We start from the raw sequence: 24,142 nt of genomic DNA on the forward strand, positions 1-24,142 counted from the left end.
TGCAAATTACTTTTTTTACAATATATCCATCCCGGTAATTGCTTTTGATACATGACACCAATTGCTTTCGACGAGTTGACAATAGCATTTTCTTTCATTTTAAAATCATTAAACTTGTATGTCCTTAAGAAAAGCACCTTTGTCCTTCTCAAGCCTGTAATAGTCTCTCCTATATTTTACGTTCCATTTTAAAGTACTGCATGGGTAAGTTAACCGAAAATTCTTTATCCTTTCGAAATGAGAAAAATTCTTTGGACAAACCCAGACAGTGTCCAATATCCCTGATTGGCGGGGCATACATATTACAGGAATTATGGCCAAGAGCCTTGCATCATCCCTTTGTGATCAGATGTTTGCCGTGCTCTTAGAAGGTGAGTCTAATGAAATGAGGTTCCCGTCCACCAGCACCCGGTTACTCGGTATCCTCTTGACCTTTCAGCTGGACGAAGTTGTTACCAGCATATTGGGCACTTAAGAGGGGATTTTTCACTCTCCCCACAATACCCCTCATCTCCAATATTCTCATCGGAAAACAGGAAAAATTTATGAAGCCTGTGAGCCAATCGATAGCTTAGACTAAAGAGATAAGAACGTAACTTCCTTCTTACGTAAATCATGAGGGTTTTCTAGCAAGCCGTTTGCAAGCTTTATTAAAATGCCTTCTCAGAGTGCCATATGTTTCCGTAATGCAGATGGCACCCTCTGAAAAGGATACTCTTTTCTTACAAAAATAAGAGGGATGGCAGCCGTAAAAATAGTGAATAGAGACTTTTTTTCAGCTTTAGGCGCCACTTTTTAGGCCTTGCATTAGAAAATATGTCTTTTTAGAGGGGTTCCATCTGCATTATGGAAAACATGCGGCATTCTGAGACGGCAATTTATGATGATCTTAGAACCTGTTAACAACTTAGAGAAGCTCGTGACTGACGCAAGAAGAACGTTACGTTTTCATCTCTTTAGGGTAAGGAATCGATTGGCAGATGAGGCAGAGTACGAGAGAACGCTTTTTTTTTTTTTTGTGTCTGAATGTTGAAGATGAGAAGTATTGTGGGGTAATTAAAAAACCAATCTCACGTGTCCAATATACTGGTGAAACTTTTGTATAGTTGAAAGGTCGAGAAGAAACTGAGAAACCAAGTGCATTGACCATTCCCTTCATTAGACTTACTTATTAAAAAGGACGGCAAACATCGCATAACAAAGCAATGAATCAAGGCCAAAGGTCATGTTACCCTTAATTCGTATTCCCCGCAATGCATAGATATTGGACATTGTGTTGTTCTTGCTTATTTTATTCATTTCGAAAGGATGAAGAAATTCTGGTCAACTAATATTACCTTAACAGAGAATTTGATATATCTCAAAAGAGACTATTAAAGGCTTGACAAGAGCAACGAGCGGCTTTAATATAGGACATGCAAGTTTACTCATTTAAAAATTACATGCTGCCAAATATAATAATTGGTCTATACTAGAAAGTACGCTAGTCGCCTTGTGATAAGAAATATTCATTTGAGGTAATAGGTAGGACCTTGTAATGTTAATTGAATAACACAAGAAACGAAGATGAGGTTTTGTATTGGAATTTACTACATTTAAAAAGTCAGCTTCATTGATTTTAAAATTATTTTATTTATTATATTGTTAGTAGCATAAATGTCCTATCTCTACATGAGTTTCTTCAATCAGTACCTGAGGGTGTTATATGGAATTAATGTTACTTTTATCTATAGTGACGCCCATGTCATGTTGGGAATCTTGTTTCAAATAGATGGACAAAACATTTAAGGAGAAAAGAAGAGCCCCTCCTGGTTTCAGTAGGATTATGTTTGTGGGGAATCACGCATTGCACGAACCAAAATGATTTCACTTACAATTTTCATCCTCGGGTGAATATACTAGAAAGAAAAAAAGAATAAAAACAGATATCTGATAAGAGTAATCAATGATCAGTAATTGATATTATTAAAAGTGGGAGATTAATACAGAAAATTCGGTAGCGTCTATTTCCAGAATCCCTTGATATGCTTCTTCACGATGGGAATTTATGATCATTGAAAGTTTCGAGGCCATAAACATATTTTCTTTTTTTACCGGCCTTGTTTAGGGCGCACTAAATTCTAGTAATGGTCACGAATGGATTAGCGTTCGATTGTAATTAACAATCAGGACAAATATGTAATTATTACAAGGCATTTGCAAAAAATAACAGTTCTAGCTTGGATGCTAAATGAGTTTTCCATTGGACTCTAAATAAAACAATGTCATAATTAAAAACTTAACATCATTATTCAGCTTTTATGAGTAAATAACATTCGCTGTTATTTTGTTGTTTGTTTTTGTGAGATAGTGGCTATAGTACCTATCATTCCCTTTTTCTAAATAAAACAGTATAAAATTCAAATTACTTCCTCCCATAAGATATACAAAAATAAGTTAAATATTGAATACAGTAATAATGATAAAAATAATAATGACAATTGATATTATCAGTATTATTATTGACAAACAAATCTACAATTATGTATTTGTATATATATTTAAAGATAAGTCTGTACTGAAAGGATTCGGGAATCTGTTCGATTCCCATTTTCAATCGTACAGATTCAAAATAGCTCTCTGTACTGATTTATCTTTAGATATATATACGTATACATAACTGTGGATTTGTTTCTCCATTTTAAGATTAGTACTACTATGAATACATTGCGACATCAATGAGTATCACTCATTGATGTCGCAATACCATGGGACACCAGAGTTGAAGAGAAAGAGAGGGAAAAAATGGATAAGTATCAAGATCTTAAAATAGAAATAAGAAGGATATGGGATATGCCAGTGGAAATCGTACCCATAATCATAGGAGCACTAGGCACGATCCCAAGATCCTTGAAAAGGAATCTAGAAAAACTAGAGGCTGAAGTAGCTCCAGGACTCATGCAGAAGAGTGTGATCCTAGAAACGGCACACATAGTAAGAAAAGTGATGGACTCCTAAGGAGGCAGGATGCAACCCGAAACCCCACACTATAAATACCACCCAGTCGAATTGGAGGACTGTGATAGAGCAAAAAAAAAAAAAAAATAATAATAAAAATAATAATAATAATAATAAAGTGAAGACGAGTAGCTAAAGAGTGCATGGGAAGCAGGACTAATAAAAGTAGACGAAGACCCAGAAATATACAGAGAGAGGAGAATGACAAACAGAACAGAGGACTGGCACAACAAACCAATGCACGGACAATACATGAAACAGACTAAAGAACTAGCCAGCGATGACAAGTGGCAATGGCTACAGAGGGGAGAGCTAAAGAAGGAAACTGAAGGAATGATAACAGCGGCACAAGATCAGGCCCTAAGAACCAGATATATTCAAAGAAAGATAGACGGAAATAACATCTCTCCCATATGTAGGAACTGGAATACGAAAAATGAAACCATAAACCACATAGCAAGCGAATGTCCGGCACTTGTCCAGAACCAGTACAAAAAGAGGCATGATTCAGTGGCAAAAGCCCTCCACGGGAGCCTGTGCAAGAAACATCAGCTACCTTGCAGTAATAAGTGGTACGAGCACCAACCTGAAGGAGTGATAGAAAACGATCAGGCCAAGATCCTCTGGGACTATGGTATCAGAACAGATAGAGTGATACGTGCAAATAGACCAGACGTGACGTTGATTGACAAAATCAAGAAGAAAGTATCACTCATTGATGTCGCAATCCCATGGGACACCAGAGTTGAAGAGAAAGAGAGGGAAAAAATGGATAAGTATCAAGATCTGAAAATAGAAATAAGAAGGATATGGGATATGCCAGTGGAAATTGTACCCATTAATTCCATAGGAGCAACAGGCACGATTCCCAAAGATCCCTGAAAAGGAATCTAGAAAAACTAAGGAGGCTGAAAGTAGCTCTAGGACTCATGCAGAAGTGTATGATCCTAGAAACGGCGCACATAGTAAGAAAAGTGATGGACTCCTAAAGAGGCAGGATGCAACCCGGAACCCCACACTATAAATCCCACCCAGTCGAATTGGAGAACTGTGATAGAGCAAAAAAAAAAAAAAAAAAAAAAAATTATAATAATAATACTAATAATAATAATAATACTTATTTCTAATTACCAGATAAAAATTCCTCTGATTTCATGTTGACAGAGCGGAGAATCGAACTTGGGTTTACTGATTCGGTAAGCGAGCACGTAATCAACTTATTATTATTATTATTATTATTATTATTATTATTATTATTATTATTATTATTATTATTATTATTATTATTGTTATTATTATTATTATAATAATTATTATTATTATTGTTGTTGTTGTTGTTATTGTTGTTGTTATTATTATTATTATCACTCCTGTACAACTTCTTTTCATAGGAGATGTTAAACTTTCGGTTCTCAGCAAATATTGTGGTAACAAATCTTTAGACCATTATTCTCATCCACTCTTGTTGGCTACCAAAAACTGCGATTAATTTATAGCTACTAAATTCACTGCATATTTTACAGACAAAACAATGGACGTTTCAAGGAACACACATTAATCGCCTCTACCAGCTGAGGGATTGTAGTCTTGGAGAACTCTAATGAGGGAAAGTTCCATGTCTCTCCGTCTAACTCTAATCAGCAACGTGTGTAGCAGCCTGTGTTTTAAAGTCTTAATAAATAAATAAAGTAACATTGTGAATCGCATATAGCCGAAGAAGTTCCGTACTCATTTCTCGTGCAATTAAGTATTTTATCCGTTAGAGTAATTAACATAATTCTTCCTTCTTCCACCATTTTCCGGTGATAATTATTATCGTGTTTCCTCATACATTAATGCGTCAGCTCCCTAACCCCCTCCCCAATAGCCCTCTACCCATTACCACCCCTCCCCCTAAAAAGATGGGGAAGCCTGATTTGCATGTTTAACGTACAAACTCACTCGTCGCGGTGACGAGAGATGGGAGATCTAAGCAGACTTTACAGTGCTTCCGAGGCTATTTTCACTCACAGATAAATTAATGTCCAGAATGTATGTAAATGTTCAGCGTTACGAGAGATACTAAGACTTGCTGCATTAAATGGGAAGGGAATTATACCGCTTTTATCTCATTTCGAAATACTCGTGCTGTTTTGCATTCCACGTTCGATGTGGAAATGGTTTAATCTTTATTTTTTCCTGATGTTTTATTATTATCGCATTTACGGAATAAAAAAATTGGGCTAAGTACTATCGGTCATTTTGAAAATAAGTAGTGGAAATAAAGAACCAAATAGCAAGTAAAACAAATCAAAATCCTGGTAGTTCAAGAAATACAATGATATTGGTTATACTACTGGAAAATATAATTCCATTATTACGCCAGCTATACTCATTTCTATATCAATCGAAGACAACAGCTAAAGAAGTTAATTCTATACTTAGCTATTGCAATCAGCGTCTTCATCTGACGTCTACAACCATAAAAAAAGGACCCATTTTCAGATTTCTAGCATGATGAAAATAAATTCTAAAAGGTTGCTGATTTTATTATTAAAATATGTTCACATATTTCATATTTTTACAACCATACATATATATATATATATATATATATATATATATAAGTATATTATATATATATATAATATAGATATATAATATATACGTATATATAAATTCTTTGCATACTATTACTTGTACTCTGTAAAATACACACACACGTGTATATATATAATATATATATATATATATATATATATATATATATATATATATATATATATATATATATATATATATATATATAAATATATTATATATATATATATATATATATATATATATATATATATATATATATATATTATATATATATATATATATGAAAACACCTGTATCGTACTTCGCAGCTGTTAATAGGTCTAGCCCACAGAAATATTCTTGTTTAGCAAGACGAAATATATTTGTATAGATATTTTACAAGCTTATAATAAGGATCTCTCTCTCCTCTCTCTCTCTCTCTCCTCTCTCTCTCTCTCTCTCTCTCTTATATATATATTATATATATATAGATATATATATATATATATTAATAAATATATATATATATAGAAGAGAGTATATTAGTATAGATAGATATATATAGATATATAGAGATCGTATATATATATATTTATATATATTAGATATATATATATTATATATGGATATATAGATAGATATAGATATACTAGTATATATATTATATATATAGAGATATGTGATATATTATATATAGATATATATATTTATATATAGATATACAAATGATAGATAGAGTACGAATCTAGATCTATATAGAGATAATATATATATCTATAGTATATATAGAGATATAGATATATTGATATATATAATATAGTGTATATAGTATATAGATATATATGATAAGATATGGATATAGATATAAGAGATAGATATATATATATATGTATATAATATATAGGTAAATATATATATTATAGATCGATAGATATAGATATAATGATGTATTTAGATATCTACTAAATAAATATATGTAGTATATTATATATGAGACTCTTTTAGATAATATATAGATATATATATATATATATATAATATATTTTATATAAATATATAATATATATATAATATATGTACATAATATATATATATTACCATCTATATATATATAATAATATATAGGATATATATATGTAATATATATATATATAATATATTATTATATATAGATAGATATATATAGTATATATATATAGTATATATAGATATGTAGACATTATATAATATTATTTATATATATATTATATAGAGTATATATTATATAGTATAATATAATATATAGATCTATCAAAATATATTTAGATATAGATAATAATATATATATTTTTATTATAAATATATAATAAATATGAAAGATATATAAAATAATAATATATATATAAAATATATATAAATAATATAATATATATATAAGATATAATTATATATATATTATATGTATTGATATTGTCGATATATATAGATATATAAATATATGTAATGAGTAGTCGATATAAGACATATATATATAGATAGTATGATAATATAGAGATATATAGTATATATATTAATATATATATATAATAGATAGATAGATAGGATTTAATATATACATGATACATATACATTATATATATAATATATAATATATCTATATTAATAAATATATATGTATATATATATGATACAAACAATATACATTATATATATATAATAATATATATATTATATCTATATATATATATATTAAATGATATATTTATTTATATAGATATATAGATATATATATGATATATAGTATATTTATATCAGGATATAATGGGTATATGGTACATATTAAATAATGTAGGATATATATATAATAAAATCTATTATATATATATATGAATATATAATAATATATTAATATAGATATATAGATTATAGATTATAAATATATATATATATATATATATAGTAATAATAATATTATATATAATATTATATAATATATTATAGTATTGATATATGTATATAAGGTATACAATAATTATATATATATATATATATATATAAATATATAAATATATATTATATATAATATATAATGATATATAGTATATATATATTATATATATAATATATATAATTATATTTATTTATTTATTATTATATATTATTATATATAATATATGTATTTGTAAAATATATATATATATTAATATATAATATATATATATTATATATATATATATTATATATAGAGAGAGAGAGGATGAGAGGAGGAGAGAGAGAGAGACGAGAGAGAGAGAGATAGAAGGATCCTTATTATAAGCTTGTAAAAATATCTATACAAATATATATCGTCTTGCTAAACAAGGAATATTACTGTGGCTCCTCCTATTAACAGCTGCGAAGTACGATACGGTGTTTTCTATATATATATATATATATATATATTATAATATATATATATATATATATATATATATATATAATATATATATATATATACACGTGTGTGTGTATTTACAGAATACAAGAAATAGTATGCAAAGAATTTATTCTATCAGAACGTACAGCGAAGAAAAACGGCAAAATTTTTATTTCATAACAAAGAACATTATCGTAAAGAGACAAAAAAGAAATAAAATTCCGCTTAACGGGACGCTTTGCTGCAGCAAATTCCTAAAAGTTAGTACAGAAACGTTAGAAAAATCTTTACAACAATTGCCTCCTTTTAGGTTGCACAGCATCGGGGAGATTTAAGGACGAGTCACGTTCCGGGGCTTCCTCGCACCAAAGCCAGAAAATGTGCTTGAGGGAGGAAGTCAGCTGCTACATCAGCTGTTCATGACGTTAGGAGGAATAGAAGATGGGAGAAATAATTCTAACTAGAATAAGTAGGCGTTAGTATCATAAGCAGTGAATTTGTGCGTGTTAAGAACAAGAATCCCAAAGATTTTTGTGTTAGTGTTTTTTTTTCGGTTTATTTGTTATGAAACTCAAAAAACACTATTTTCTCAGTAATTTACAAAGACGATAATCCGAAGAGGGACATATAAAAAAGTCTGATTATTTCTTCTTTAATTTCATTCAGACCATTAGGAATGTACATTTGCTTCATCCTTCCAATAATGAAAAGTTCAGTTCTAATTAAAGAAGAGAATTGTCTGATGTTATATCTCATATTTTTGTAATTCTAAAGGAGTCATTTTAGGAATGAAAACCCACCTCGTAACCATCTCAAAATGTTTATCAGAGAAAACTATAATGAGTCGAAAAAATCTTCTTAATGATGCGTTCATGAATACAATTCGCAAGGCGCTATGCAGTTTAACTGCTGCCATCCATAATTGCCGGGGTCCTTTTTTTCCGTCCCGAATATTTGCGTACTTCAGACAGGAATTACGCAGATTCCTGCCTTGTTTTCCTGCCGTAAAAAGCTCCTTTTACAGCGTTGGTATAGGAAATTCGTTTTAAGAATCTCCTACGTGACTTCGTTGGTTTGGATATAGTAACGTTATGCACATTTACTTCAGTTTTACTCTTAGACAAATAAAGTAGTTCAAATTATGCTTTAGAAACAATAAGTAGTCCATTTTTATAATCTTGGATTGCTATTTTTGCTTCATTAAAATCAGTCATTAATTCGGTTTTATTGTCCCAAAACCTAATTATGACTACATATTACCTCAAGTTTCTGCTTATTTACTTTTACGGCGCAGAAGCCATTTGAAAAGAAAATTTAACTTCATTATAGACGAGACGATGGACAGACAGAAAAGTACCTTTATCTTTAATACTACGTTAAAACGTACGTTTGGCATACTAGGTATTATGCATTCATTTTGATTCCAAGGAGGGACATTGGTGATTATTAGTACTGGTATTTCACAAAATCGTAACTCCTAACTTTAAAATGAAACACATAGCATTCTATATTGAATTATTGCATCGAAATCTTGTAGAAACCGGTAGTGAAATTTTCACTCGAAGTTATAAGTTATTGTTTAAGGCAACCTCTGTCATTTTTAATGGACTCCTTTACTTCAATAACGTTTACAATATATATTGAATTAGTTTAATTTTTACAACAGAACAACAAATTAATGTAAAAGTAGGCGTTTATCATGTTCGTAATAAGAAGAACAAAATGCGAGCTATATGATATACAATACAAAAGCGACAATGCGCAGCACATTTTAAGTTTCAGGGTATGAACATGTTATTAAATTACGGAATACAGCAACAAAGGTTTCCCTTTTACTATGTAATATTTCCCAGCAATGGTTTTTAAGTGAAAGCTGGGCAATATTACCTAAAAAAATACAGTGACTTTTTTTTTATCACGTTGTATATGACGATATATTGCATATGGCCAAGAGCTAAAATAAAGTATTGTTAGTATTATTGTTATTTATTTTTTTTTTTGGTCTATCACAGTCCTCCAATTCGACTGGGTGGTATTTATAGTGTGGGGTTACGGGTGCATCCTGCCTCCTTAGGAGTCCATCACATTTCTTACTATGTGCGACGTTTCAAGGTTCATACTCTTCTGCATGAGTCCTGGAGCTACTTCAACCTTTATTTTACAACTTCTACACGCACACACACACATACACACACAAACACACACACACACACATATATATATATATATATATATATATATATATATATATATATATATATATATATAGAATATAGTGTGAAATAATAGAAAATATTTTTATGTTAAAACCAGCAACAATATAAAATTCATTTTCACATCAGAAACCTGGCAATTAATGTGTGCATGTTTTTTTATATATATATTTATAGCCATCGAATGAATAAGCTGTCTGCAGAAGTCATATATGAATTTAATTTTTCAGTTTCTGCCTATGAACTTAGATTCCATAAATGTAAAAAAGCTTATAGCTGAGTTACTAATTGAATTAAACTTCACAGTATTTGTATTAATAATATCGCAGCTGTTAAACAGTAAGATTTTATTTTTATTTTTGGGTATTTGTTTTGTCATGGACACTACTTTTTTTTTAAAATGAACGTGGAAACTATGTTCATGTTTCGTTTATTTCGCAAATACTGTAGTCTAAAAAAAAAATAAAAAATTAAACCATTCCCGTAACGCAAACAAGGAATACAAAACACAGCAACGATTAATTCCGAAATGAGATAACAGCAGTATAATTCCCATCCCATTTAATGCAACAAGTCGTATCTCGCGTAACGCTGAACATTTACATTGATTCTGGACCGGAATTGACCTGTGAGCGAAACTAGACTCGCAAGCAGAATAAAGTCTGCTTATACTATTTTCCGTCTCTCACCATCGCGACAAGCGAGTTTGTCCGTTAAGTATGTCAAGTAGGTCTCTTTTAGGAGGGTTGGGGAGGTGGGGAGTAGGGGCAGTGACAGGGGAAGTGTTTGGAAACCGAAACATTCAAGTATGAGGGAAAACGGTAATGATTAGCTCTGAAGAAAATGGGGGAAGGTGGGAAAAATGGTCGGTGAAAAATTATGTTGAATACCATAAGGGAAAAAAAGAGAGAGAGAGAGAAAAAAAAAAAAACAATATTACATGAGAAATGAGAACGGATCTTCTAATAATGAAATTAGGGCCATATACGACTATCTATTCACAAGGTTACTCCACATATTTATAAATACCATAAAACATAGGCTGTTATACACATTGCTGTCCTTCTAGGTCTCTTTACCAACTCCATCGTTCGCATCCGCTGGCAATGAGACACGCGATGGAAAAACAGAAGAAGAAGAATTAGTGGCTCCTGGCAAAGATATTCTCGAAGTACAAAGACCGACCAGTTCAAAGACAGTGGGATTTGGAGGAAGGAATTATTTTTATAAGAGAAAGATCCTAATGCCTCTCTCCCTCTGATTGGAATCCTACACTGAAATGAGACTGTATTTTTAAACAACGGTTCGTCGCTAGTAATCGCTTACACTAAATCTCAAGGGCCCTCCCCCACCTCCATCCTCCCTCCCTCTCTTATAACGTTAATTATCAGGCTGAAATTGGGTGTTTGCTTTTATGTGGCCATTCGGTTTAGAGGCCTTTTTTACCCTCAAGGATATAAATGTTCTCGTGCGAATGGTTTTTAGTTCAATGACGTCATTACCATTAGCCAAGCGACGGGATGGCTCGAACGTCTATAGAATTGACGATTGTGCTGCTGGTTGTGTTGAGTTTCAGATCAATTGAAACACCCTGAAAATCTTCTCTGTTTTCGGGAAGGATTATTTTCATTGCATATCAACATAAATTGAATAAACAATTATGGATTTTTCTGTTATTCGAATAAAAGGAATCGGTTATTCCAAGCTAAACTATTAAGAAAATGTCTAATGAAATCATCTGGAAAACGGACCATCGCCGACATATTCAATCTGTTTGTAACTTATATGTCGTATCTTAAATAATCCAGAACAATATTTGTATTGTTAAAAATACTAGCAATAGTAGCACGAGGGATAGTTTAATCGGTTTATTTATCTTCATGTTTATTCTTAGATTAAGCATTTCTTCAACTACAGTGAACTTTAATGAAGAAATATTCGTAGAAAATAGTTATTTGTAACCATCCAATTGTAGGTGCATATAATTGGATGGTTATCTATAGCGTGTACCATCCTTATGACGCGCACTAGTTTATTATTATTGTTATTTTATTTAATATTTTGTTTGCATTGTCTCCGCGATAGTGAACATTCCTTTACGCATTTTACTTGTCTTTCATACTCTTTGGACATTGCACAAAACTACACCTTTCTTAAATAATGGCTTTCTTTAGTTTTGGTCCCATACCAATGTTATTTGTTTTAAAACTTAATTTTCCTTTCACAACATTTTTATTTAAAAAGAAAACTAATATGCGTCCTTACTTATTACGTCATCGGGAAAGAGCACTTACTGTTCAGATTACTAATAATGATTAAGCATTCAATAACATTCATATTCCACGTAATTTTTATCGTCATGTAAATACTTTTAGCTAACTGACCTAGAAGTAATGGTAAGACTCGTCTCCATATTCCAAAAGCCTTTGATAATATGACTTTAAAATAAATAACTTATGGCGGTCTTGGAACAAATTTCGGAAGAAATACGACCACACACACACACACACACACACATATATATATATATATATATATATATATATATATATATATATATATATATATATATATATATATATATATATATATATATTATATATATATATATATATATATATGATATATAGATAGATAGTTGGCGAAATAAATTCACCTTACAAAAGATTCTGGGAAATAGCGAGTAATGATAAAGGTGAATATATCATTTGGTAAATAAACCCGAGGTAAAGAGAAGTCTGCCATGACATTTCCACTGTCAGAAATGTCCGAATATTTGTGGACAGAGGCAAAGGTCAAAGCAGGATGGAATATCCAAACATCTTGAAGTAATGCTCGTAAATTTGTTGACGAATATGTGAGTCCTAAAAAGTTATAAAAAAATTGTTTGAGGACAAATCTATACTCATATAAGTTTATAAACACCTTTGTCCATGTTTACAGATGTAGAGACCTTGAATTTTAGTGACAAGAAAAATGAATTTTTCAACACGTAACAAATGACCCAGTAGTGTAAAGGTGGTAGGGCCGTCAGTGCACCTCAGACGGTGCACTGTAGACATAACTTACGGTTTATTGCAACATCCCTTCGTCCCCTTCCATTCTTCATACTGTACCTTCTTTCATATTCGCTTTCTTCCATCCTACTTTCCACTCAATGACCGTTTTAAAGTGTTATGTGAGGCTTCTTGCTGTTACACCTTTGAAACCTTTTTACTCTCAATTTCTCTTTTAGCCCTCAATAACCTCATAATGTGTCAGCGCTTGGCCATTGACCTGAATCTTATATTCCATTCCATCCTCAGCATCACGGATGAAATTATCATGGGCAAAACTGTTTTTGTTTTCACAACACGATGTCCCTTCAGGCTTACATGGCCTTCACGATTAACCGTGCATTTTCTACTCATTTCATTTTCCTTCTCCATTTTCTTGAACGTCGTTAATTTACCAATAGTCTCGCCTGTATTGACAACGAACAAGATCTGCCTTTGGCCGTGTTATCTCTCTCTCTCTCTCTCTCTCTCTCTCTCTCTCTCTCTCTCTCTCTTTTCCATTAGGTTTTAATACCTAGCTTACCACAGGTTCTGTGCCTGTCGTACCTGGGGAAATATTCACATATTTAATATCAGATAATTAAGCTTAGGTATGGCACAAACAGTCACAAATGTGTGCATGTAAGTATTGGCGAACACTTTATTTTGATGAGCTGATTTTTTTAAGATCAGTGGAGACACTGCTAGAAGCAATTGAAACATTGGTCCTAGTTGACGACCTCCAAAAACCCCTGGGGGTCACTATCTAGTAAAGAACAAAAATATTTTCTGTTTTATTACTTTAACTGCTTTGATTGACACCATAAATGAATGTAACTTTTTCTGTGACTTTTTCTTAGACAAAATCCTGACTTTTTTGCTGTGAATTTTTTTCTCTGATTTTATTACCGGCCACCATTCTGGGCCTATACCTATTCATTTTGGACCACCAACTGCCGCCTTTTTTGAAATCTAAATGAGGATTTGACAAATGTAAACACCATAGTAGAATTTAATAAAGAATGGACATACTACTAATTGATACTCTTACGTCCTTTACCATATGCTGCATTGGTATAATCAACTTTCCTCTTACCTGCCGCCCTTTCAGTGCATACATACTTTAAAATGTAAATATGAGAGAGAGAGAGAGAGAGAGAGAGAGAGAGAGAGAGAGAGAGAGAGAGAGAGAGAGAGACTTAATGATTAAAGGTTAGGAGTCGGGGTCGGTTTGCAAATCTAAATATCCTCTTCCACATTTTTGTGATTTATTATTTCTTGTCTAAAATTTAAAAGTCATTCATTTTTTCATTACGTACAATTTTTTTTTTTTTTTTTTTTTTTTTTTTTTTTTTGCAATTAATGCTTCGCAACTTTTCTCATTTTTCATGACCTGCTATCATTTTAACCGAAGTTATTTCGCCAGCAGAATTTTCGTTGCTATCATCGAGTTTTATTTAATGTTTGCGATTGAAAAGTCAAATTGCGCGGAGTTTATTCGCCATTCGACTGCTCGTAATCGCCATGAATTTTCCATTACAAGGTTGTTTTTTTTTTTTTTTACAATTTCAATTTCCCAAATATTTATGTTCGCTTGCCGTGTCGATCCCTGGCTTTCATGTTTTATTTTTATCAGTAGAGGATACTTTTATTGCTTTGCTTGTATAAACTCTATAAACGGTTTCATTATCTTTTAACGATAAAATCCTATTACTAAAATTAATGAAACAATAAATCTTAGGGGATATAAATGTGTACAATAGGTTATACAATTCCTACAATCAAGCAGCAGAAAAACAAAGAATCAGTTTTTTCATCGATTTGGACGCTAAAGCATCTGACCTCTTCTCGGCTGGTTTCGGGGGATTTGTGTATCCAAATTTTGGTTATCCTGAACCAGATCCCTAAATGCATAAGTAAATGCCTTCAACTACTAAAGAGGAATCAGCCTTGGGTTCCATAAACATCCGTGTAATTGTATTAGTCTTTTGTAACGAAACATAGCTATGTCAAAGCAAAGCCGGTGGTTGACTTCATAAACTAGATTAAAGATGGAATGATTACCCTTAACTTGCCAAAACTCAGGTCTGGATTTGAAGTTACCTCGATATTCATTTCCGAAATTAAATACGTCCTGGGCCTTGCATCTTTCATGCGCGTTATAATATAAGCCTTGAAATTCATTATCCACTGTTAAAATCTGCTTAGGCCCTTTCCATCAAGCGGCATTGGAAGTCATGATGATGAGTGTGATGTTTTAATGTGATGACTTCTTATCTTGAGAAGTCCTTCGAATTTTACATAAAGCTTGAAGTAAATTATATAAAATAAAATGAAATGTCAAGATTATCAACGAAGTCTGCTGTTTTATGAAACTCGCTTATTCATTTTGTAAATCTTGAATTTTTTATTTTATAAAACTCACTTGTTTAATAAAAATCGCTTATCAATTTCATAAAACTCCCTAATTCATTTAATGAAACTCGCTTATTTACTTTGTAAGTCTCGATTATTTATTTGATATAGTTCGTTCATTTACTTTATAAAACTCCCTTGCTTGTTTCATAAAACTATTTTTTATATATGTATTTTATAAAAGTCCCTTATTTCATAAAACTGGCTTAGTTGTTTTATAAATCTCGTTTGTTAGTTTTAGAAATTTGCTTATTTATCAGCCTTCATCACAATATTCCGGTTTTCAATTAGCACAACTTATCCTTAAATCATTTTACCTAATTAGATATATAACCAGTCTGGTAATATTCACAAAACATTATATTTGAACTTGCACAATGTATTTTGATTTTGTGGTTTTGTTTTGTATATTTCTAATACTATCATATACTTTATTCAACCTATATTCTTGTTTTCCTTTGCTATCTTTCGTTATTTTTGTCAAAAGTATATTATATAAATGAAACGCTAAATTAAAAAGAAAAATTGTCCACAAGATGTCATCTTCCAACCATAACTGCGATGCATTCTCTCTCTCTCTCTCTCTCTCTCTCTCTCTCTCTCTCTCTCTCTCTCTCATGTTGATTGTCAGAAACACGATGCTTTTTTACTCGGCAAAAAAAAAAAAAATAAAAATAAAAATAACGCCATTCCTCCATCAACAAAAAAATCAAAAGAACTGAAAAAAAAAAAACATGAAACCCTGAAGGGAGACATTTTCTACCTGCTAACAGTGACCAGTTCCATATTACGAGACCAGGTCTTAGGAATCCGCATCGCCATTTTTGCAACTTGTTTTAGGTTCAAACTTTGCATCTCCATGAAACAGCATTTCTGGCGGTTAGTGCTGCTGCTGCTGCTGTTGTTCTGCTAGATGTAAATCGCGTTCGCATAAACTGACTATACAGAATAGCCATTAGCATTCCAGCTTTCTGCAGATCTCGTCGTTATCGGCCAGATTTATTTCGCTCCAGTCTAGAATTGACTTTTCCATTTATACCGTTTTAGTTTCGACTCTTTTTTTTCCTCCCCTCCTGGTCTATAAATGGTTTTAATCTCAGTTGTCTGACAATAACATTAGGAATTCTTTTTTGTTGAGTATGTTCTATTTCCGAATTACCATTTTTTTTCTCCTGCTTATATCGTGGATAATCACGCAATTCAACTAACGGGAAAAGCATAACTTGGCTATTTCGATGGGCTTTCACAAATCTATGTATAGTAACTAGCGTTAATCAAAGAATTTAAGGAGCTGACGATAAATATCATAGGCTCGACGAACACCATACTTATGGAGAATTCTATTAAAAAAGAAACTTGTAGTACTGCAATATTCCTCAACGATGTGTACTCCAAAGAAGGCGTTTCCTCAAATAACAACATAATAATACACTGGGAGGTGCTTGCTGGATAATCTCAGAGCTATCACAGCTTTGTTGTTCATTGGTTTATTTTGTTAAGACAGTTCCTCACATCCTCACACTATTTAAATATATGAAAATAGGTTACTTGCTCTGGTAACCTCCGAAAACTGTCATATTAGATGTCATTGCCAGTTCTTCCCTCAGCTGGAAAATCTCAAAATCTCATATACTAAAACGTCACTGGCAGGCTTTTTATTCCTCAAAAAGAAAGTTCGGGATAGCGTTCAAAGACCAAAGGCTCTTGTCAGTTATGGGAGGTAACCTAAAAACACGGACGTATTCCAGGAACTGTTTTGAAAAGGCGGCTCCCGTCCAGTTCGCTTGTACCTCGCGGTGAAAAATGACCTTCCTCGCCTCCGGAAAATGGGAGAGGGACGGAAAATCTTTATAAATATTTCCGACAGACTCTTTCAAAATACTTCTTTGGTTAAGGTTGCTCGTCAGTGAACATTAGTTTTTTATTTTATTTTTTTTTTTTACTGCGTGTTATGCAGGGGTCTTACTCAGGCTTAAATAAGGGATAAATTCCTAGTTAACCATTAGTAGAAAACTACTTAAATTACCAAGGTTAACCTTTTACTTACAATGATTTTTTTCAAAATCTTCATATCTCATTAATTATCTTTCAATCCATATTTACTACGTCTTTATAATGCATAAAGATTATTTCAGCAGTTTCTGTCATTTTTTTCCTATTTGCTTTCAATATTTAACTTTCCTCTGAGGAAGGCTTAGTTTAACACGCATTTCAGAAATATTATCATTTACCTTCGCAGGTACTTTACGGAGACTTTAATTGAGCAAACGTTTGTTATGCTGAAAACTTAACGTAATGTGGGGACTTTCCTCAGGAACAAATAAAGATTTTTTTTTTTTTTAACATTTAGTTTCTTATATACAATTCATTCTGGTTCAAAAACTAGGACGAACAACTTTCGTCTCTTAGTAGAAATCTCATTGGAATCGCACCAACAACCCAGGAAGTTTCCCGGAAATATTATTTTTACGAAGAAATATTCAGCGTAAATCTGAACGCTTGATTATATCCAAGATCTAAACTTGAAAGATTAAACCGACCGAATGACTTCACTGGTTATGACCAGCCTCAACGATTTCGCGTGTGTCTCAGGTGACTATCTGTAGTTTAATTAATCAAATATCTCGAGAGGAACAGATTTCTGTTAAAAATTTGTAAAATCATTCAGCTCCGAGTTTAAATGTGTAATGGCCATAAATTTCTGCAAGATATCGATGGAAGTTGGACGATTTTTCCCTCGTGGAAAACATTTCAATCGTTTTATGCACTTGTTTACGGAAAGGGACGTATTTTATCATTTCTACAATCGAAAAAAAGTGATTGTTTGCAAATTTGGACATTGCGTTCTACGAATTCTTATTTTAAAGAATTAATGCCAATCACAAGTGTTAAGTTGCTTTTTAAGGTCCTTTGCAGTTGGAGGCCATGACACGATTGATGTTGATGATGATGATGATGATAATGATGATGATGATAATGATGATGCCATAATGAAGTGTGGTAGTTTTAAAAGGGATGACATATCTCCCCTTGGCCGTTAATCAAATCTGTGCACAGAGGGGAACTTCCTTCATTTCCTAGCCTTATCTACGAACGTTAAGTAAAAACAGAACCCAATAACAGTTTTAAATCACGGGGTTCTTTTATCATAATTAGATACACACAAGGTTACAAACAAAAACGCTCATAAATGAGCTGATTCACTTAAGGTAGACGTTTGCCTCCGAGACATTTGTTTGGCGGCCTCTGATTGGCTGGTACTGGGAGGTAAGGGGAATTTTATTATCGCCTGATAGAATTCCCCTTCAGTTAAGTATATATGAAAATATATTAATTCCGAGGTAGAGTAAATTAGATATTAAAGGACATTTGTAGCTCGATGTATGTATATGAATCACGGTAATGTGATATGACTTATATCAATGGCTACGTGCTGTCATAAGCACTACAACACTACCGAGGTCGAGGTGGGTTAATGCTGGCTCCAAATCAGTGAATACCTGAGCGCGAAAGGTATTTGAGGGTGAGAGATGGCATTAACTTACAGCCTCTTGCGGTGGTGGAGTAGGTAAAAGCTTCACTGACGCTCCTGGATTTGTATGGTGTCCTGGGTTCGCGCCTGGGCGCCGACAATTCTATTATCACCTAATAAAATTCCCCTTCGGTTAAGGACATATGAAAATATATTAATTCCGAGGTAGAGTAAATTAGATATTAAAGGACATTTGTAGCTCGATGTATATATATAATATATATTATATATATATATATATATATATACATATATTATATATTTTCTATATATATAATATATATAATTATATATTAATTAATATTATGTATATAGTATGTAATACTATATATACTAAAAATTAATAATATTAATATGATATATATAATATATAATATAAAATATATATGTATATATATATATATATATATATATATATATATATATATATATATATATATATATATAGTATATATATATATATATATATATATATATATATATATATAATATATATATATATATATATATTATATATATATATATCCAGCTGCAAAATAATTGAACTAAACATAGCTCTCACCAATATAGGCCTAAACTGAGGAATATCTCCAAAATATATTATATATATATATCTATATATATATATATATATTATATATATATATATATATATATATATATATATTAAATGGCCAAAATATTACATATCCAAAATATTATATCTGCAATTCTCAAGGAAAATAACTCAATGTTATAGTAAAAAACTATAAACTCTCTGTTAAGAATAACTGCTGAAAAAGGGCAAATCTCGGCAAATAAAATTCCCTAGGAAATTCTAGAAAAAATCATCAATGTGCCATAATTTATTATAACAAAACTCCAAATTCAAAGTGTTTAAGCAAAGACTTCTCCATATGCACTACGGCATAGGCCAATAGAAACTTAACCAAGTTTCCTATCTCTGGCAAAATTGCAACAAACACAATTGTGCAAGAGGCCAACAACTTCCAGAACACAAATATCCAGAAAAAAAAGATGTAGTGCCATTATGCATACATTTAAAAATGCAAAAATTCGCCCATAAATCTCTCAGCAGCATCAAACAGCTGAAATTATAAACCCATTCACAAACAATGACTCTAAGTCACAAACTGAGATATTAAAAAAAAAAAATCACACAAACTAGAGAGAAAAAATAAATTCAAATTCGCCCATGACAAAAAAAACTAACGTCAGCAATGGCTAACATCTAAAAAAAAGGAAAAGAAAAACTAATGGTGCTGATAACTTTTCCTGTAACACCTGTAACATCTGTGACTCATGTAGACTTCAAGCAATTATCTGCTGAACTCCCAAAAAAGAAAGAAATACAAAAAATGTGTCGTTAGTACCTCCCATTTTCACAAAAAACATCACCACCCTTAATAATCATTACAACACCCATGTTAGTATAAAAAAATAACACTAGTATCAGAAGTATCACCAGATATTAGTAAATATCAGTACTTGCCCAATATTAGCACTCACCAGTATCAATTATCAGAATCAACTATCATTATCATCAAAATTGCTATCATCAAATTCACCAAAATCCACCAATAATTGATATCACCACCCATAAATCATTGGCACTTTCCCCAACAATCATTAACACCATGAACTCTGACAGAGTTCCCAAAAATATCTCCAGTAATAATAATAATCCTCCATAGTAATAATTCTCCTGCAAATATCTCCAGTTAGAACATTAACATTGCCATTCTCCAGTATTTATCATTATTGCCACACTTCAAAATTCCAAAATAATTACCACACACCACTCCCCCTGTATCATCATCAATCATCACCACTTAGCAACCCTGGGCATCACCAATTGAAAACACCCGTCATCACCAATCACCACCACTCAGCACCATTTTAAAGTAACCCCCACAACTCCAATCAAATCTCCATTAAAAAAAATAATCTCTAAATCCCCAATTATAATTATGCCCTCTAACATTGCGTAAAAGCATTCTCCAAAGGATAAGGAAAACTTGTGCTACATCATATGCATTTCATTTCCAGTTCCTCTCCATTCAAGAGAAAGAACAAAATCTTTCTAGAAACCCTACGGGCATCTCATATCAAAACCCAATTGTTATCAGCTGATATGATGGCATTAAAATTTCCTATTCAAGGCCAAACTCACCCCCAGTGTCCCGACACAAAGAAAAAAAAGAAGAAGTTCGCCCCAAACTAAAAAAAAAGAGCTTCACCCTCCAAGTCAAGCATTCCCCTCTGGGTCGGTCAGCAAAACTTACGCTGAATGCGTAAGAACGAGGGGGCGCTCTGTCTCCAGGGCAAAAAATGCAATTCAAGCAACAGCATCGCATGTATGAAAACCATATACACTCGCATGTATTAAAACAATGACAAATGCGTCTTTTCTAAACATGCGTTAAGATAAAACTTATCACATTCTGCTACTTTGAGAGAAATATATTGTAATTTGAACTGCCTCTTTAAAATAGTTCACATAAAAACCTAAAAAAAACACCAGGGGCTAAAAAAAAAAAAAAACCACATCATAACACTTACGGCTTCAAAATGAGAGAAAACCTGGAATCTGCCCAATTACAAACACGCTTATCTCGATGGCACAACACAAACGCGCTCGTCGAGAAAGCACTCGATGATCTTTCACACACAAGCAGGCGCCTCGCGACGGGCGAATTTGCTGAGCCTAATTCAATTTCTTTTTCTCAGTACCACATCCCCACATATGGTTATTCTCATTCCCTCTCACCTAGTAACTGAAATCTAACATATTTCCACACCCAGACACTATGAAAACTGCATTTTTAAGTGGTTACTAATCTCACAAAAGGCTTTTTCCATTCAAACACCGCTGCTACCAACTAATAATGGGGCCACTGCCTCCGTTATCCAATTTGGTATCGAAAGCCAGAGCGGAAGGCAAACTGGGCTTTTGGTAACACTTTCTTTCTCTCTCTCTCTCCACTCACTGGCAACATCTGTCTCTCTCTCTCTCGACAACCTCCCCTCCATTTCATTAGGTCATCAAATCAGAGTCGGAACTACAAAAATAGACATTTATTTGAAAAGCAAAGTATTAATTGAATAACTCAGATTCTTACACGATGATTAAATGGAATGATAATTCAAAGTTCAGATAACTCAGATAACCCCCCCGGTAATTAACAGTCTACCAGTAATTAGTCAAACACCATTTATCTCTCTTCTCCGTAATATAGTTTCCCCTACCAGAACAACCTGTTCTCTCCACTAGAACTACCTGTTTGAAGAACAGGAGAACACACTAATGAGCATACACAATTGTAAATACAAAGGTTAAATGAAATAGAACAGCTTTACAAAATATCAGAAATACTGTCAAGCCACACTTTGGCTAAAGCACAGTCATTCTTACCCATTTCCAGCCAGTTTCACTCTTCAAGATAAAATAACGTTCACAGAGCCATCCCGACATCTGCTTTCTCTTCCCGTAATGGTCTCTATGGTTCTGGCTAATTACATGCTGTTATGAACGGACATAGCTCATACGGACGCACGAACTCCCACCCTTCATCCACGCCCTGTAACTGCTCTAAACTGGTTTCAAAGTCACCTTTGACGAACGCCCATAACTACAGACGATCGTTTACCTGCTTAGGTAAGGATCACACCACCTCAAGACCTATCAGCATTTCTAAGCTGTCACTCGGACACTCAGTCTCCATGGGAAGCTAAAAAAGATGACTCCCCAATTTTTAAGGAATGTCAAGGCACATGACATACAACAGTGTCTCATACATTTCATATATTCAGTCTCTATACGTTACATATATATATATATATATACATATATATATATATATATATATATATATATATATATATATATATATATATATATAAATATATATATATATATATATTATATATATATATATATATATATATATATATTTATATATATATATATATATATATATATATATATATATATATATATATATATTATATATATATATATATATATATATATATATATATATATATATATATATAATATATATATATATATATATATATATAAATATATATATATATATATATATATATATATATATATATATATATATATATATATATATATATATATATATTATATATATATATATATTATATTAATATATAAATTTATATATATATATATATATAATTTACCTTCCTATCTTGTGCAAAACGTGGGATAAATGAAGAAATAAAAAAAATATTGATAGCTTTCTAAGCTGCAGACGAAAATATGAGATACTGAGCAAGCCACCTAGCCCCCGGTACCAGCCAATCAAAGGCCGCCAAGCAAACGTCGCATAGGCATAGGGCTCACCCAAGAATCTACCTTAAGTGAAACAGTTATAGCTACTTAAACCTTTTTCTTATTATCCTCTTATGAAAATAATCATACAGCTAAGGAGGAAATATTGCATTCTAAGGAGCAAGGAAGGTGGCCCTCAGAAAGCTTCATAAATGAATTTTTCGTTCTTTATGGGACTTACTCAGTCTTGTGTACGAGGGAAATTTGTAGATTATTGACCAAACCGTTAAATATGTATGCATGAAATGCTTGTATTTGCATATTAAATACGATTAGTAATGGACTGCGACTAACCATAAACAAGACTACTTCACTTCTTATGTTGAATGACAACTTATCAAGCAGTTTTAATTTACAATAGGTGTCTAAAAAGTTGAACCCGTTTCAGAGCATTATTAGTGAATGTTTATTACCATAGATAATCCAGCCTACCATTTAGGAACCCCATGAATTTCTAAAGGCTTCGTCTTTTCTGTTTTTACACAGCTCAAATGCCCTTGAACCACCTCTTCATTTCTTTATATTTGCTTAGATTCTTCCCTAATCGAAAGGGAAAGTAGTGACGTGAAAGGGGCTGACATGCCAGTGGCGTTCGGTTGCTTGGCAACAATCTCCGTTCGGGAAGTT

Source organism: Macrobrachium nipponense, chromosome 2 (genome assembly GCF_015104395.2).
Source record: "Macrobrachium nipponense isolate FS-2020 chromosome 2, ASM1510439v2, whole genome shotgun sequence".
Lineage (NCBI taxonomy): Eukaryota > Metazoa > Arthropoda > Malacostraca > Decapoda > Palaemonidae > Macrobrachium > Macrobrachium nipponense.